Raw genomic sequence first — 15113 nt, 5'->3', positions numbered from 1 at the left:
ATGGAGATTTAATAAAAGGAATAAAGGATGGGAGAGGGTGCTATTAGAAAAAGGGGGTTAGAATGCAGTCTATGAAAGCCTAAAGTAGAAGCTCCTAATCCTTCCTATAGGCTGGTAGGAGGCAAGCATAGCTATGCAATGAAGAGTGGATCCTTGTCCTGTTGCTAACTCCTCAGACCATTTTCTATTTATGTATCACTTTGTTTTTATGTACATCATTTCTCACACTGCCCAATCTTGCCCAGTCCTTGCCAACACAGCAGAGTTGACCCTTCTTCACCAAAAGATTTAGATTCAGTGTGTTTTGGGGACAGTTTCCATGGGAACACGCCTTCAACTTTATAGCAGGAGTCAATAAAGGATCAGAAAATTAGGATTCTCTGTACAGAAATGTGCTTTTAGCAAACTTTGCTGTGTTGCAAATGTGTTTGTAGACATTAATATTTTAGAACTTTAAATTCTCATTTATTAGGTGAGACAAAGTTTCAAGCATGTTGATGCAATGATGAAATGTTCAGAAGAAGAGAATTTTCATATTTGTGGATAGGCACTATTATATAACTTCTGCTAGACGAGGAAAAGTATGCATGGCTTTTATAGGAAGCGATATGTAGCTCAGTGTTCAGAAACCACATCTCTTTTAACAAGCAGGCAAGTCAGATGCCATTAGCATGTTTGTTGAGAATGAGCCTATACTGCATATCCAGAATGAGTTCCTGAAACGTTATATAGTATTCCAAGAAAAGCACTGAGAAGTAGAGTAGGCACTAGGGCTTAGAGTAGAGGACAGGGCACCAGATATGGTGATGTTTGCCTGTAATCCCAGCACTCAGGATATGCAGCCTTCTGACAGCATCATAATAGTAGCTATCATCAATTGACTGAATATTTACTAAGTACTTCATGTACAGCACCACTAATTTTCATAACGTAGATAACCTTACACGATAAATATTATCCTCATGTGATAGATGAGGCAAATATGTCTCAGTCAGTGACCTGACATCACCCAGCTCAGGATGTAAATTCACATCTGCTTCACATCATAGCCTGTGTTTACTGCACCTTGCTACTGATCATATGAAGTGTAAGGAGCACAGAAGGTCATCACCAGCACTGTGTGAGTGGGAGTATGTGACAAATGCATCAATTGTATGCTTTGGGAAGTTCAGTTAATACTATTTTATGTGAAGGTGGTGTCAATTAGCTGACACCTTCAAACTCCCATGATGTCCACCTTATGAATTAAGGAACCACATCTGCTTTCTGGTATCCCTTTCCTTCTAGTTCTTGTCTCTCTTCTTTATATCCATTGTTGTCTCGTTTCTCTTTCCTTTCCTCCTCTATCTCCTCTTCTTGTTTCCACCCCTAAACTCTCTCCATTTCTAGAACCATCTGAATTTAAGCAGAGAGACATGAGGACATCTCCTGTGGGATGAGTTGTCTTCAGGGTCATATCAACCCTGAAACGAAATGAACCTTTTACAAAGATAGTGGTCCTGGTCAAAGTGACCTCATATTGAATGAGGAACCTGGCAATTGGCCCGGATTTGTCAATTCTTTTTATTAATTTGTTGACTGAGTCATGTACCAGAAAGAACTTCGTGTTCTTTAGTGACATTTCTTAAGAGCAGTCATCTGTGGGGCTATTACTAGAGTAGACTGTGCAGGAAATCTTCACTTCATTTACTTAGACAACTAATTCTTGGAATGTTTCTGGGAACATCTAAATAGTGGAGACCATGCTTTCTTCTTATGACTTCTCCACTAGAAAATATGATCAAATGCATATGGGAAATATCCCAATAAATATTTATACTATGTGAGATGGCATAAGAGCCCTGAAGAAATAGTCATTCATTGTCCTATTTGTAAAAACTGAACATATTAGTTTTTTCCATGTATTCTTCTTGATGGCATAAGAGGCCAAAGAAAGCATCACTGACACTATGGCATTCAACCTAACCCTGGACAGTGAGCAGCAGATCACCAGAGAAGGAGAGAAAGACGTTCCAGGCAGAGCAAATTGCTTATACAAAACTACAATGGCTTCTGGCAGCAGTGGTTACGTTCTTCTGGTAAAAGGTTCAACTCTGTCATTTATCAACTGTGTGACTGGGAACAAATCACTCACCCCTCTTGCTTTCCTTTCTGTTAACTGGTAAGCATAATAATGCTGATAATAATAATTTTGTCTACATTATATATCTCATAAAGATTATATGAGTAACATGGAATATGTTAACATGGAATTTTAGTACTGTGTGAGGGTGTGGATTTCTCTATTCTTTCCACCTTTTAAACGCTACATGAAAGTAGGTGTGAAATACCTATAATTGGAAAGCACTATACGCATGTGCACCGGTAATCCTACAGACCTTCTGGGCCACAACCAAAGCCCCAAAGAAAAGTATACAAGTTCTGTTTTCAGCGTTTTGGCTCCAATTCCTCCTTTCCTAGCTTAGTGTTGGGGCTCATCACTCCATACTCTCACCCCCATGGGTACTTTTCTTCAGTATATCTTGGAGAAAGTGAGACAAGAATATTTCCCTTTTCCTGTCCAAATATTCTGTTCTTATTTCTTTCTAATGTTTTTGAATAAATACTTTAACTTCTCTTCATTCCACCATCTTCCACTCTGGGAATTCTAGGAAGCCTTTAGCCTACCACTTTTATTATTAATTCCATCATTTGAAATCCCTATGGTCAGTTCCAAAGATTTAGTCACAATGTTCCCCTAGAGTTTTATGGTCCTTGTAGGCATAGCAAATATAACTTCTTGTGGCCTTCTGTAAACTCACATGCTTTCAGTATAGTGTAGGGGAATGCCAGGTCCAATAAGTGGGAGAGGGTGGGGTGGCAGGCATGAGGAGGGGGGAGGCAACAGGGGTTTGTTCTTGTTGTTTTTGTTTGTTTGTTTGTTTGTTGGAGGGGAAACTGGGAAAGGAGAAATTTACATGTAAATAAAGAAAATATCTAAAAAAAATAAATAAAATGAATGACTGGATTATTCTGGTGTTTAAAGGGTTGGTGATTAGATAGAATCTTGTAAGCAAATATGTTTTCTGATCCAAGAAATAAATGTACAATATACACCATAAGTAATTAATATTGTTTCATGAGGAGCCCTCTCCCCAAATATGGATGTTGTGTTGAGAAAAAAAAATGGTAGGTATTCCTGACAAATTCTATGGTTCTAAGTGCTATTGGAGCCATGGACTCTCCCACTTATCATTGACAGTATTTCATTAGTTGTACCTCTTGATAGATGATCATGTTTTTCTCAATAAAATCATATGCATTTATGTTTTCATGGTGATCATTTCTATACCATGTATGCATCTCTTTTTCATAGCTACATCTGGAAATAGTCATTGAAAGATATATTAATATTCAGAGACAGAAATAGTTTGAATTGGGGATTCTCTAGAAACCCTTCCTATTTGGGTTATAATATCATAGAAAGTTAGAGTTGCCTTCTATAGAAAATCTGCTCATTCTCCACAGACAGGTACCTACTCTGTAAGATAACTTGGCCCATTATTGTTACTTCCTGCTTGCCTTTTATAGCCATTTCCCACTCTCCTGAAATTAGAAGAAAAGCCAGCCACCTTAAAATGTAAACAATAATTAACACCCATGTGTGTCAAGCACTGGGTTTAGCAATGTGTTTCACAGAAAGGAATAAGATAGATTCTGCCCGAAGGACCTTGTGTGTATAAGAGAGATGGTGGCAGGGGTTATATTCACATACTTGTTATGAAAAAAGTATAGCCAAGTCAAAATCTTATGAGCAAAATTATGTGCTGCATTAGGTCAAAAGTGAATACAAATTTGTTCTAGAAAGGGTAGTAAGTTGAATGTGGATATCTAAAAGTCTGTCCAAGTTCCAGTCCTTGGCACTTTGGGTATAAACTTATTTAGGAAAAAGAGATTTTACAAATATAATTAAGTGGCATCTTTTGAGATAAGAGCATCCTAGCTTAACACAGTGGTTCCTAAACCCAATAAAAATGCCAATATAAGATTAGAATACAAAACACAAGGAAGAAGGTCAGAAAGATGGAGGGTGAGATTGTAGTTATGTTGCCTTAAGTCACAGAATAGCAGGAACTACCAGAATCTGGATGGTGTGTGTAAAGAATCTTCCCTAGACACGTGGGAGGAAGTGTGCCTCTTCTGGCAACTTCTGAGCCTTAGAACTATGAAATAACAAATTTTTATTGTTTAAAGTCACCAAGAGGGCAGTAATTTGTGGTAGCATCCCTGGAAAAATCAAGGAAAGGCCATAGAAAAGAATGTGATATTTCAGCTAAATCTTAAAGGAAGGAAAGCATTTTGATGTGGGAAGAGACAGAAAGGGCATTTTAGACTGAGGGAATAACCAGACATGGAGATAGAAAATGGAGAATGTCTCTGTATTTGGAACACCAGCTGTTTGGAGCTGGAAAAACAGGTTGGGGTTGTTTCATGGTTATTAGCTTAGGGATTTTGACATTTGTTTTTGAGTCTTCAAAGAGACACTGAAGATTTGGGAGGCATGAAATAAGAAAAGAAAATTTCCTGTAACTTAATCAAGTTATAGATAAGTATTGTCTTTTGTGAGCATATTGTCACATAGGGAATGTATTGACTCCACATGCCATAGGTGCCAGTAGGTTCACTTGTGTATGGCCAAAAAAGTTGCATTTTTTTAGAGATGAATAAAAACATCCTTTTCCTTACCTTGTCCTGCACTTACTCTTTTGAATCACATCCCTGGTAGGGGTTTCTTAAGACACATTTTGCATTGCAATCCCTAGTGTAATATTCTTGGGATTTTGGCTTGAATGCTTATGTGAATGAATCTGGGAGCCTAGCTCAGGAAAAGTCAGATCTTAAAACTGGACAGAGATTCTGTTTCCTTTCTAAATTAATCTTTTACTGTCTTTTATTTGGTGTCATTTAGTCCATGGTATCAAACAGTCATTATTCTCCAGAGTGTACCATCATTATTATCCCTATTATCAACATCAACAGCTACTAACAGAGTAAAAAAAAACAGATTAAGAATTTCAAGTACAGACAGAAACAAATTCACACCTTCTGCACAAAAAATATGGGGGAGGCCCCCTTGCAGGAAGGGAGATTTCAAGAGCTTTGGAAATTTTTCTATAAATAGACATTTATTCTTGGCAAGTCTTTCACTGTGTGTGTGTTTGCACATAGGTGTATGGGAGTGTGTGTGTGTGTATGTGTGTGTGTATGTGTGTGTGTGTGTGTGTGTGTGTGTGTGAAGTTCAGAAATCAGCATAAGGTATCTTCCTCAATCACTCTTCATTTCATTAAGATTTAATTTTAGTTTTAGTTATGTGTACTTGTGGGGGGTACACACAGAAAATCCAGAAGAGGGGGTAACTTCTGAAGCTGGAGTTACTGGTAGTTGTGAGCCATCTGACATAGGTTCTGGGAACCAAACTTGGGCCTTCTGCTAGAGAACTATGAACTCTCAATCATTGAGTCATCTCTTCAGCCGCATTACCACTTTGTTTTTTGAGACAGGGCATCTCACTAAATCATCAGTTTGTCTAAAATGACTTGTCAGAAAGTACCAGAAATCCTCCTATTTCTCTCTTCACAACAATGGGCTTACAGGTGTGTACTCTCCTACCTTGATTTTTGTGTGGGTGTTTAAAATCCAAACTTAGGTCCTCATCCTCATGTGCTCAGCTCTTTATTGACTGAGCACCACCCTAGCTCCTTGTGAGATGTTTTATATATCTTAACTCATGAGCTTCTTTTACAAGTTCTCTGTTATATAGAGATTATTTCTATCAGTATGTTTTTTACTAATGGAGGGACTACATAGCTTTGAGAAAACTCAGTAAATGCCCAAGATTATATTAATAAGGGGCAGAACACCAGATTATTTGATTCCAAACCACGAAAACACAGCTCATTCTCCTTTCCTTCATGTGGGGTTGTTGTTGTAAAGAAGAGTGGGGTATTTTGAGATGTTAGTTTTTTACATGAATAAAAGTATTTGGAGGTACTTTCATTAATGGAACAGAAGCCCTACGCCAGAAATAGAGATGAGCTTAGTCTACTTGTTTCTTCATTTTAGAACTATTCTTCAAAACATGATACAACATTGTAATTCCCATGAGTGCACACCCAGCACAATGAATGAATATCTCCTATACCAAATAAAGTCCATATCATGCCTGAGAGAGGAATACAGAGCTCACATTGTGCATGGTGTTATGGAGGTGCACAACCCAGGGCAGTCCCAAACTGACACCACAGATTCTACACACCATGCTCAGAACTGCAGTGGCACTGAGACACAGAGCTTCATGATGGATGGAGAGTTGCACTTCACCATGAGCTCTTGCAAATGAGGCCTGCTAGTCTCTGTCCATGGTCCTGCTCTGGGTCTTGAGAGTCCCTTACCCGACCCCTACTCCTAAATTTTCCAGTGCTGCCAGTCCTCAAACATCTTTGGACAGTGTCTGGAACTGTGAAATGGGGCATACTGAACTGTTTGTGCTAGCTTCATCTGGGGATTCTCCCAATGGCCAGTTGCTACTGAAGATGGAAATAGTTTTCTCCAGATCTCAGTTTTCTAACTTTAAGTCACTCAGCCTGTTCCAGTATGTTTCAAAGTCTCATCCTCTAAGACAGTTCTCAACCTGTGAGTCAATACCCCTTTGAGGGTTGAACGACCATCAGAAAACACAGATGTTTACATTACAATACATAGTAGTAGCAAAATGACAGTTACGGAGAAGCAACAAAAATACCTTTATGGTTGGGGATCATCACAATATGAGAAACTGTATTAAAGGGTTGCAGCATTAGGAAGGTTGAGAACCATTGCTGTAAAGGAAAGGTTTCAAGTAGCAGGAGCTGTCCTTTCTCAGACTGATTTCAAACACAGTATTCAAATCATCTAAGGAAATAGGGACAGGGGATAGGATATTCCAGATACTTGATAAGTACCATTGCTTTCCTTATGTGGCTTGATTTGTGGGCCCTACCATTGTCTCCACCTCCAGCAACTAAGACTTAGTCAACTTAGCAGCTTAGAATAGTGAGCTCTACTTGATAATTATAGATGTTCATTTCAAGGAAGCAGAAGGGTAAAGACTAGATTCTCTCCAGCAGGGCCTTTGAATAGATAGCCATGAATAGATATCATGATGTTTGTTAAAAACACATCATAAATCACAAAGTTCATCATTGCTATTATCTGAACCCTAAAGGTCATTCACTGACTTGACCATCAATCTAGTATGTATCCATGATCTTTCTTTTAAACATTTATAAAGCAGAGAATGAGAATTTAAGGGTAAAGTATTCTAGGGTTCCAAAGCCTACCAAGTGGGTCTGATTTATTCCCTCCAAGATTTGCTTGTTCCCTGGAGCAAGTTCTTGGTTTCAGTCATGCTGGAAATGTCACTAATTCCCAAACACATTGTTCGCCATCCTGCCTCAGCATTTCCTAAGCTTTTTCACATGCTCCATCTGTTCTTCTCACTATGTAGCATGCTTCTACGTCCCTGGGGCTATCATGCTTGCTGAATGCTCAAGGATCTTGAAACCTCTTTGTTCTCATGAAGTTCTGAGATACTCTTCTCACTTAGCCCTCATTCTTTACAGCCCAAGAGTTAGCTTTCCAGTGTTTACATTTCATCCACTAGACTGTAGGCCTCTTTGAAGCAAAAAAGGGGGTACTTTTAGTTTTTTCTTTCAGCTTTGGAGATCTAATACAGGCCTCAAACAATAGTAGCTGAATAATCCATAGGCTAGAAATTCCTTGGCCCCTCCAAGGTCTGCTGAAAGGGAAAAATGGAAACTTTTGTTCATTGTGAGGAGGACAAGGTCTATACGTTTCCAGTGCTGTTTAAGACAAAGGAGGGGGTTATTGGGGGCAGCTTGTTGGTTCCACTGCATTTAAATGACTCTCTCAACATGCCAGGTGTTTCAGTTCAAGCAATTGGAATAGCTGATATTGGTTTCAATTTGTTGACGTTCTACATCTGGATGCCTTTGAGTTATTTTGTCTTGTTCTTTGAAAGTAATCAGGGAAGGGTCCAATAAAAACCCTTATCCAGAGGCCATTACTATGTCTTCTATATGGTCTCTGGGTACCATGGCAGTATATAATATGAAAAATAATAGGATTGTTCCCTTCATTGTAAATGTATATGATAGTAAAATAATGTTATTTATGTCATTCAACTTCTACCCTTCTGGCACTACATTAAATTTGGCTGAATAACACCCTGTTTCTAACCTCAGAATGATAGAAAGATGCTTCTGGACTTAACTCCAGGATGGCAGCACCTCTTGAGCTCTCAAACATTTCCAGACACTGTACCTCCTTTTACTAAGAGCAGGTGGTATTGTGGGACTGTTGGGGAGATGATAAAGCCAGCAGGAAACCACTGTATTTGGGGCTGTTGTTTAGCATTCTGAAAGGCTTTGGTTACTCTGTAATGCTAGTTCCAGAGTCCACAGACTTAAAATCACCTAGATATGAAATATGAAAGTAATAAAGGAGTTAAATATCTTCTCTAAAAAGAAATTACAGCAAACTCTACTTTTTGTTACCAAGCTCTATTTTTAGTGAATACATAGGTTGTGCTCTCCACATGCCTCATAGAAAAACACAGACTCAAAGAGGTCTGGCTAATTGAATATGACACAGCTTGGTTTTGACAGAATTAAGGTCAAAATCCAAGCTCTTATGGCCTACTGGCAAACTCATTTTATCCTACCCAACCCTAATAAACACACTACTGATGGCTCTTAAATAACAGGGCCCATTGGCTCACAAATGAAAATATCTTTCTTTGCAGACTTACAGTGATTTTTGTCATTTGGATGTGCTTTGTAAGAAAGATCACTCTATAAGAGATTCTTTGTCACCTCCTAGGTAACATTTTTTTCTTTTTCTTTTTCTTTTTTTCTTTTTTCTTTTTCAAGACAGGGTATCTCTGTGTAGCCCTGGCTGTGCTGGAACTCACTCTGTAGACCAGGCTGGCCTCGAACTCAGAAACCCACCTCCCAAGTGCTGGGATTAAAGGCGTGAGCCACCACTTGTCTATCACCTCTTAAGTCTTAAAAAACATGGAGAGTTATGAACAGTGTAAAGACTGCCCTGATGTGAGATCCACCCTAGACAAAGCAAAGAACATGGTGAAAATCAACCCAGTGTCTTTATATTGTTTTTGTTGTTGTAGGCACTGTGCTTCGACACGAACATTGAAATTGAAGTGTTTGTTCTCCTCTCCCAAAAGGAATAGTTTAGAAAGGGAAGACGAAACATAAGCCATGTTAATATCCCATGTAATTGTGCAGATTAAGGTAAACACAGATGTTATATAAGCCCACAGGAGGATAGCCCACATAGGCTAGTCTATAGATAGGGATGGGGTCTCAGAAGTTTGCTTTGAGTAACAACATTTAAATCAAGGCCAAGATCATTGAAACTACTGAGCAAAATTAGCATATTAGTTGCTTTTCTCACCACTGTAACCAAATACCTTATATAAAAAAAAACAACTTAGGGAAAGAAGATTGGCTCACATTTTAAGAGCACACTCTCCATCACATTGGGGAATGTATAAGAAAAAGATTATGAGGCTTTTAGTCACACTGTGCCTATAATTAGAAAGCAGAGAGAGATGAATGCAGGTAGCCCTGCTCCCTTTCTCATTTTTTCTGTTTTTACTCATCCTGAGACTCTAGGCCATGGTATGATGATGACTACATTCAGAGTGGGTGTCTTTCTTAGTGGAACTTGTTTGGAATACACTTATAGACATATCCACACATGCATGTCCCAGGTGACTGTGAATCCAGTCAACAATCAAAATTAGCCATCATCATTAGCTATTATTAATATAATAATATATAGTTTCCCTGCTTTCAAAAGCTCACAGTTTGTCACAGGAGAACGTACCAACACAGAAGCATAATCATGTGATTCATGCTATGATTGACTGTTGGAGAAAATAGACATAGAAAGGAGCTCACATTTAATGAAGGTTGTCTAAAGACTATGTAGTCCTTAGAATATTATATATATATGAATATATAACTATATATACATATATAATTTTATATGTATAATTTTATAACACAAATGTATAGTAGATGATATATAATGAATTATATCACATGATTGTATATATACATTCTGCTCCCTTAACAATCTATATTTACTCTTATTTTCCTCAATCACAGGTGAAGAACTGAGGTACAAAGAGGTGTAAAAGAACTTACTTAAAACCACAAAGCTAATGGATGGTGTTAAGATGTCACAAGTGAGAAAGAAGCAAAAGCATCCCCTAACATCTTTTTATTGATTTACTTTAGTACTAGGGATTGATTGAGCCTAGGGCTCTGTGTATGTGAAGCACATACAACCTCTGATCTATATCCTAAACCTTCCTTTTTAGGTTCTTTGTTTTAAATTTTGAGACAGGATCTCAATAATTTTCCCATACTGTGGCTGAAGCAGGTCTTCAACTTTTGATTTTCCCACCATAGCCTTCCAAGTATCTAAGAATGTAGGCCTGTGCCACCAGATCCAGCTTGTCTCTGGCACTCATAGGCAAACCCAAGATTTTCTGTTGGACAAAACAACTTTTAAAAAATACCAACATCAGATGAAATTCCTCTGCGAACATGATAAAGAGAGACAAAACAAGACTGCTTCATAATGTTGTCTAACCATAGACAAAAGGTCATTGTGCCACCCATGGAAGCCTCGTTTCCACTTTAGTCTGACCTTTATATAGATAAGACTTATTAAAATGGCATTTCATACAGATCCCTTCCTTTATGACAGTATTCAACATGGAACAAATCTCTACTTTCCCTAGACCTCTGTCCAATTTACTTGACCAAATCCCAAATTGTATAATAGACCCTTTATTCCATCTATTTACTACTACCCCATGGTTACTTATTATATTAGCTTGTTTGGTGTACCATAACAAAATACTATAGACAAGAGTGGCTTATACAAAAAAAAATTGTTTTCTCACATTTCTGAAGATTATGCTGACAGGAGCCTGATGTGGCTGTCTCCTGAGAGGCTCTGCCAGAGCCTGACATATACAGAGGTAGATGTTCCCAGCCAACCATTGGACTGAGTGCAGGGACCTCAATGGAGGAGCTAGAGAAAGGACTGAAGGAGCTGAAGTGGGTTGCAACCCCATAGAAAGAACAACAATATCAACCATCAGACCCCTAAAGCTCCCAGGGACTAAACCACCAACCAAAGAGTACACGTGGAGGTACTCATAGCTCCAGATGCATATGTAACAGAGGATGGCCTTGTCAGCCATCAATGTGAGGAGAGGCCCTTGGTCCTGTGAAGGATCAATGCCCCAGTGTAGAGGAATGTGAGGGCAGAGAAGCAGGAATGGGTGGGTGGGTGGGTGGGAGTACACCCTCATAGAAGCAGGAGGGGGAATGGTATGAGGTTTTGAGGGGGGGAAATAGGGAAAGGGGATAACATTTGGAATGTAAATAAATTTACATTCCAAATGTAAAAAAAATCTGAGAGCAAGCTGTTGGTAGGTTTGATTTCTCCTAAGGCCTCTTTGGCTAGCAGCTGACTGCCTTCTTATAGTGTCCCACGTGTTCTTTTTCCCAGTGTGTGAGCTTGTGAGCTCCTTGTATCTCTCTGTGTGTCTAAATGTCCTCTTCTTAAGTACACTAGCAAGACTGGAGTCTAAATGTCCTCTTCTTAAGTACACTGGCAAGACTGGATTGCAGCCCACACTTTGGCCCTATTTTAACTTAATCACTTCTTTTTTTCAAAGATTTATTTACTTATTATATGCAAGTGCACTGTAGCTGTTTTCAGACACAGCAGAAGAGGGCATCCAATCTCATTACACATGATTGTGAGCCCCTATCTGATTGCTGGGATTTGAACTCAGGACCTCTGGAAGAGCAATCAGTGCTCTTAACCGCTGAGCCATCTCTCCAGCCAATCACTTCTTTATTTGACTTCAAAAGCAGCCACAGCCTGAGATCCTGAGGGTTAAAGCTTCAGCACAGTATTGGGGTGGGACACCATTCAGTCATAAGTAGACTTAGGATGTATGTTCTCCTTCACAGTAACTAGTAACAAACTGAAACTGTTTTATTGTAAGTGTGTGTTCCTTGCTGTCTTTGAGTGGAGACACTGACCAAAATAATAACTGGTAACTAATAAACAACCCTTGTACATTAATTTTGTGTGCATGTGTGTGGGCACACACTTGTGCATACTATGGCATGTGTATAGAAGCACAGGAAATCTTCTGGGTGTTGATTTTCTTCTTTTACCATGTGGGAGCCTCGGGTGGAACTCGGACCATCAGAGTTAAATAAAGCATATGCTTTTTACCCAATGAACCATCTTACTGGCTAGCAACTAACTTTAAAAAAGAATAATAGCATATGTAGTTAGCCAAGGTGAAATCAAGTGGGTAAAGAGCAATTCATTCTGGCAATTGAAGTCCAGCCATAGATGGTGGCATTTTATATGCTTGACATTTGTTTCTACATTTGAGGGTGGATGTCAAATTTTATTTTATTTTTTATTTATCTCTGTGCCTAAAAGAGGCAAATGTACTTGCACAGTAAGTAAGGTACATAAGGCAATATTCCTCTTTTCAATATTTTGTATATTTTGTCATGGTTCAATATTCTAATGAAATTATGTTTATTATGAGGACTAAACAAAAGAATTGGGGTAGGTTGCTCACCATAGTGGTTGTCACATACACTCACGAAGTTTGGATTCTTTGAGAAATGAGCCATTACTTATGGGTGGGTTTCTGTAATATAAAAGGAGGGGACGGACAAGGAGTATTCCAAGAAGGTGGGGTGGTAGGTAGACTTTAGCTAAACCTTCCTGAAAACACACCCAGAAGTGTGTCCCCTAGGCGAGTGTAAGTTTTAAGAGCCTGCCCCCACTCCATACAGACACTCTATGGCTCAAGGATGAAAGAGCCACGGATGTGTGTTCCTTTAACTTGAGCCCGACCTCTGTATCTTTTACTTTGCCTGGAAAAATCTCTCCCCCGACCCTTCTGACCCATACACATTATCTGTGTCTGTGCTGTTTCTGGGGAGGGGTTAGGTGACAGGCTCTGTGAAGGGTTATAGGAGTTATACACTGCAGATCTCCAAGTCTGACCTTAGAAAATGAGGCTGTAGGGTGGAAGCAGAGAAATCTGAAATCGAGCTCTCCGTGATTGGGAAACTGCGTTGTGGCAAGGACTTGCTGGAGCAAGTGCACACAAAGTAGCTAGCTTTATTCTCTCCGTTCTAGCGTCAACACTTAATCGTTCACCCTGGTTTCTAGTGGCAATGACTGTGGTTCTCAGGCCCCAACCCTACACCCAGGGCTCCATTGAATACTATGTGTTTCCCGGTGGCTCGCTTTCCATTCCTTACTGTTGGATTCCCAGGACATCAAAAGGGAAATGACCACCTAAGGAATTTTCCTGTGACAGCAGTCAGATCCCATTTCCTTCCCGGACATATTCAGAACCCCCTTTCTCTCCTTCACTTCCCAAAAAACTCATCTCTTTCCAATTCTCTGCCTTGTTACAACCCTTCCAGCACAATCCACCTTCCCGGGGCTTGGGCCCTGAAGTTAAAGGTAGGTTGGATGGATAGATGCTTAATACATGGAGCCATTCAGATATTCTTCCTGAAACTTCAGAGCGCCCCTCTCTGAACACATAATTGCCCTCAAAGGCGTGGGAGAGTGGTGTCCGGCTGCGTGTCTGCTAGGAGAAGAACAAGCCAGTGGCGCTGTGGACTGGGCGGGCTGCGAGAATGTGAGTGGGGGGCGGGGTGGGGGTGGGGAAGGGGGGTGCGCGCCCTTTATGACAGGTGGCCGCGCAGTGCGCGCTCCCGGACGTCTGAGGGGACCGCCGGGAGGGACAGACAGACAGACAGGGTGGGAGGGGGTACACACGAGGAAGGGACCGCAGAGAGGGTAAGGAAAGAGCGAGAAAGGAAGGGAGGGCTGTGGTGGAGAAGGAGGATAGGGAGGGGAACGTGTCCAACAAGAACTGCCTGTGTTGGAGGAAACAATGGCAGGGGCAATAGCGATGGTGGCAGCTGAGGCAGCCCCACTCTGGGCACCTTTCTGAATGGGCAGAGGCAGCTCTGGAAGCAGAAGAGAGCAGGCAGAGCCCGCAGAGGCTCTGAGCCAAGCAGCCTAGGGAGGAGAAGGGGGAGGAGGAGGAGGAAGAGGAGGAGGAGGAGAAAGGGGGGAGGAGGGGGCCGAGGCAGGGGGGTGGAGAACCCGGGAAGGAAAACCAGTAGCATCAGCAGCAGCAGCCACCGCCGCCGCCGCCGCCGCCGCCGCCACCACCACAGCAGTGGCAGTAGCGGCAGTGGCAGCCTTTAGCAGTAGTGTTCCCAGCGCTAGCGGCAGTCGCAACCGCCCTCCGCGTCTCAGTCTCGCCGACAGCCGCAGCCACCGCGTGCAGAGCGGGCTCCGGGCACCGCCGCGCGCAGCCCGCGAGCCAGGCAGTGCCTGCGCGGGCGAGCGGGGCGAGCGGGCGAGCGGTGCGGCGAGAGGAGCGCTGTCCTGGGAGCCGGCGGGGCGGCTGCGGAGCCTCTGAGTTTCGGCGCCCGAGCCCGACAGCTCTGCCTCCATCTAGCGCGGCGGCTGCGGCGGCGGAGCCGGAGTGAGCGAGCTGAGCGAGGCGCGTCCACCTGGCGGGCCCCGCGCACGGAGCAGAGGCAGAGGCGGCGGCGGCAGCAGCAGTGAGCGGCAGCTCGAGCAGCTCCGGCGACGGCGGCAGCGGCGGCGGCAAGCCCAGCCTTGACTGCGTCCGTCCCAGCTCGGGACACCGGCAGCGGGGATCCACCAGCGACGTGCGCCTCGGGAGGCGGCCTGCGAGGTGAGTCTGAGCGCTGCCATGCAGCCGCCCCCCTCCCCCGCCCGGGCCTTCTCTCTGGCTCCCCGGGCGGGCTCCAGCGGGCGGGCGGCAGCTGGAGGTGGGGGGTGGCGGCTGCGGGGAACCGAGGGCGAGCCGAGCGAGGAGCCGGGCGAGGGATGCCGACGGGGAGAGCCCGCGCGCGCGCGTGGATGTCTGTGT

The 15113-nt window shown here is 42.2% G+C and overlaps 1 protein-coding gene across 4 annotated transcripts in view; it reads left to right on the top strand.

The window, feature by feature from the left end:
• Positions 1–13642: 13642 nt before the first annotated feature.
• Nexmif (neurite extension and migration factor) overlaps positions 13643–15113 on the top strand; it is a 116918-nt gene continuing 115447 nt past the window's right edge. Inside the window, exons 1-2 of one of the 4 annotated variants that reach the window (XM_031366303.1) lie at positions 13643–13657; positions 14673–14915. The gene's annotated coding sequence lies outside the window, so the exon portion shown is untranslated. Of the gene's footprint in view, positions 13658–13820; positions 13839–13886; positions 14916–15113 lie in introns of those variants that run through there. The other 3 variants (XM_031366299.1, XM_031366292.1, XM_031366304.1) reach the window with 3 other exon arrangements.

This window comes from Mastomys coucha, chromosome X (assembly GCF_008632895.1).
Source record: "Mastomys coucha isolate ucsf_1 chromosome X, UCSF_Mcou_1, whole genome shotgun sequence".
In the NCBI taxonomy this organism is placed as follows: Eukaryota; Metazoa; Chordata; class Mammalia; order Rodentia; family Muridae; genus Mastomys; species Mastomys coucha.
The sequence above is the reverse complement of the archived record's forward strand: the minus strand, read 5'-3'. Positions and strand labels throughout refer to the sequence as shown.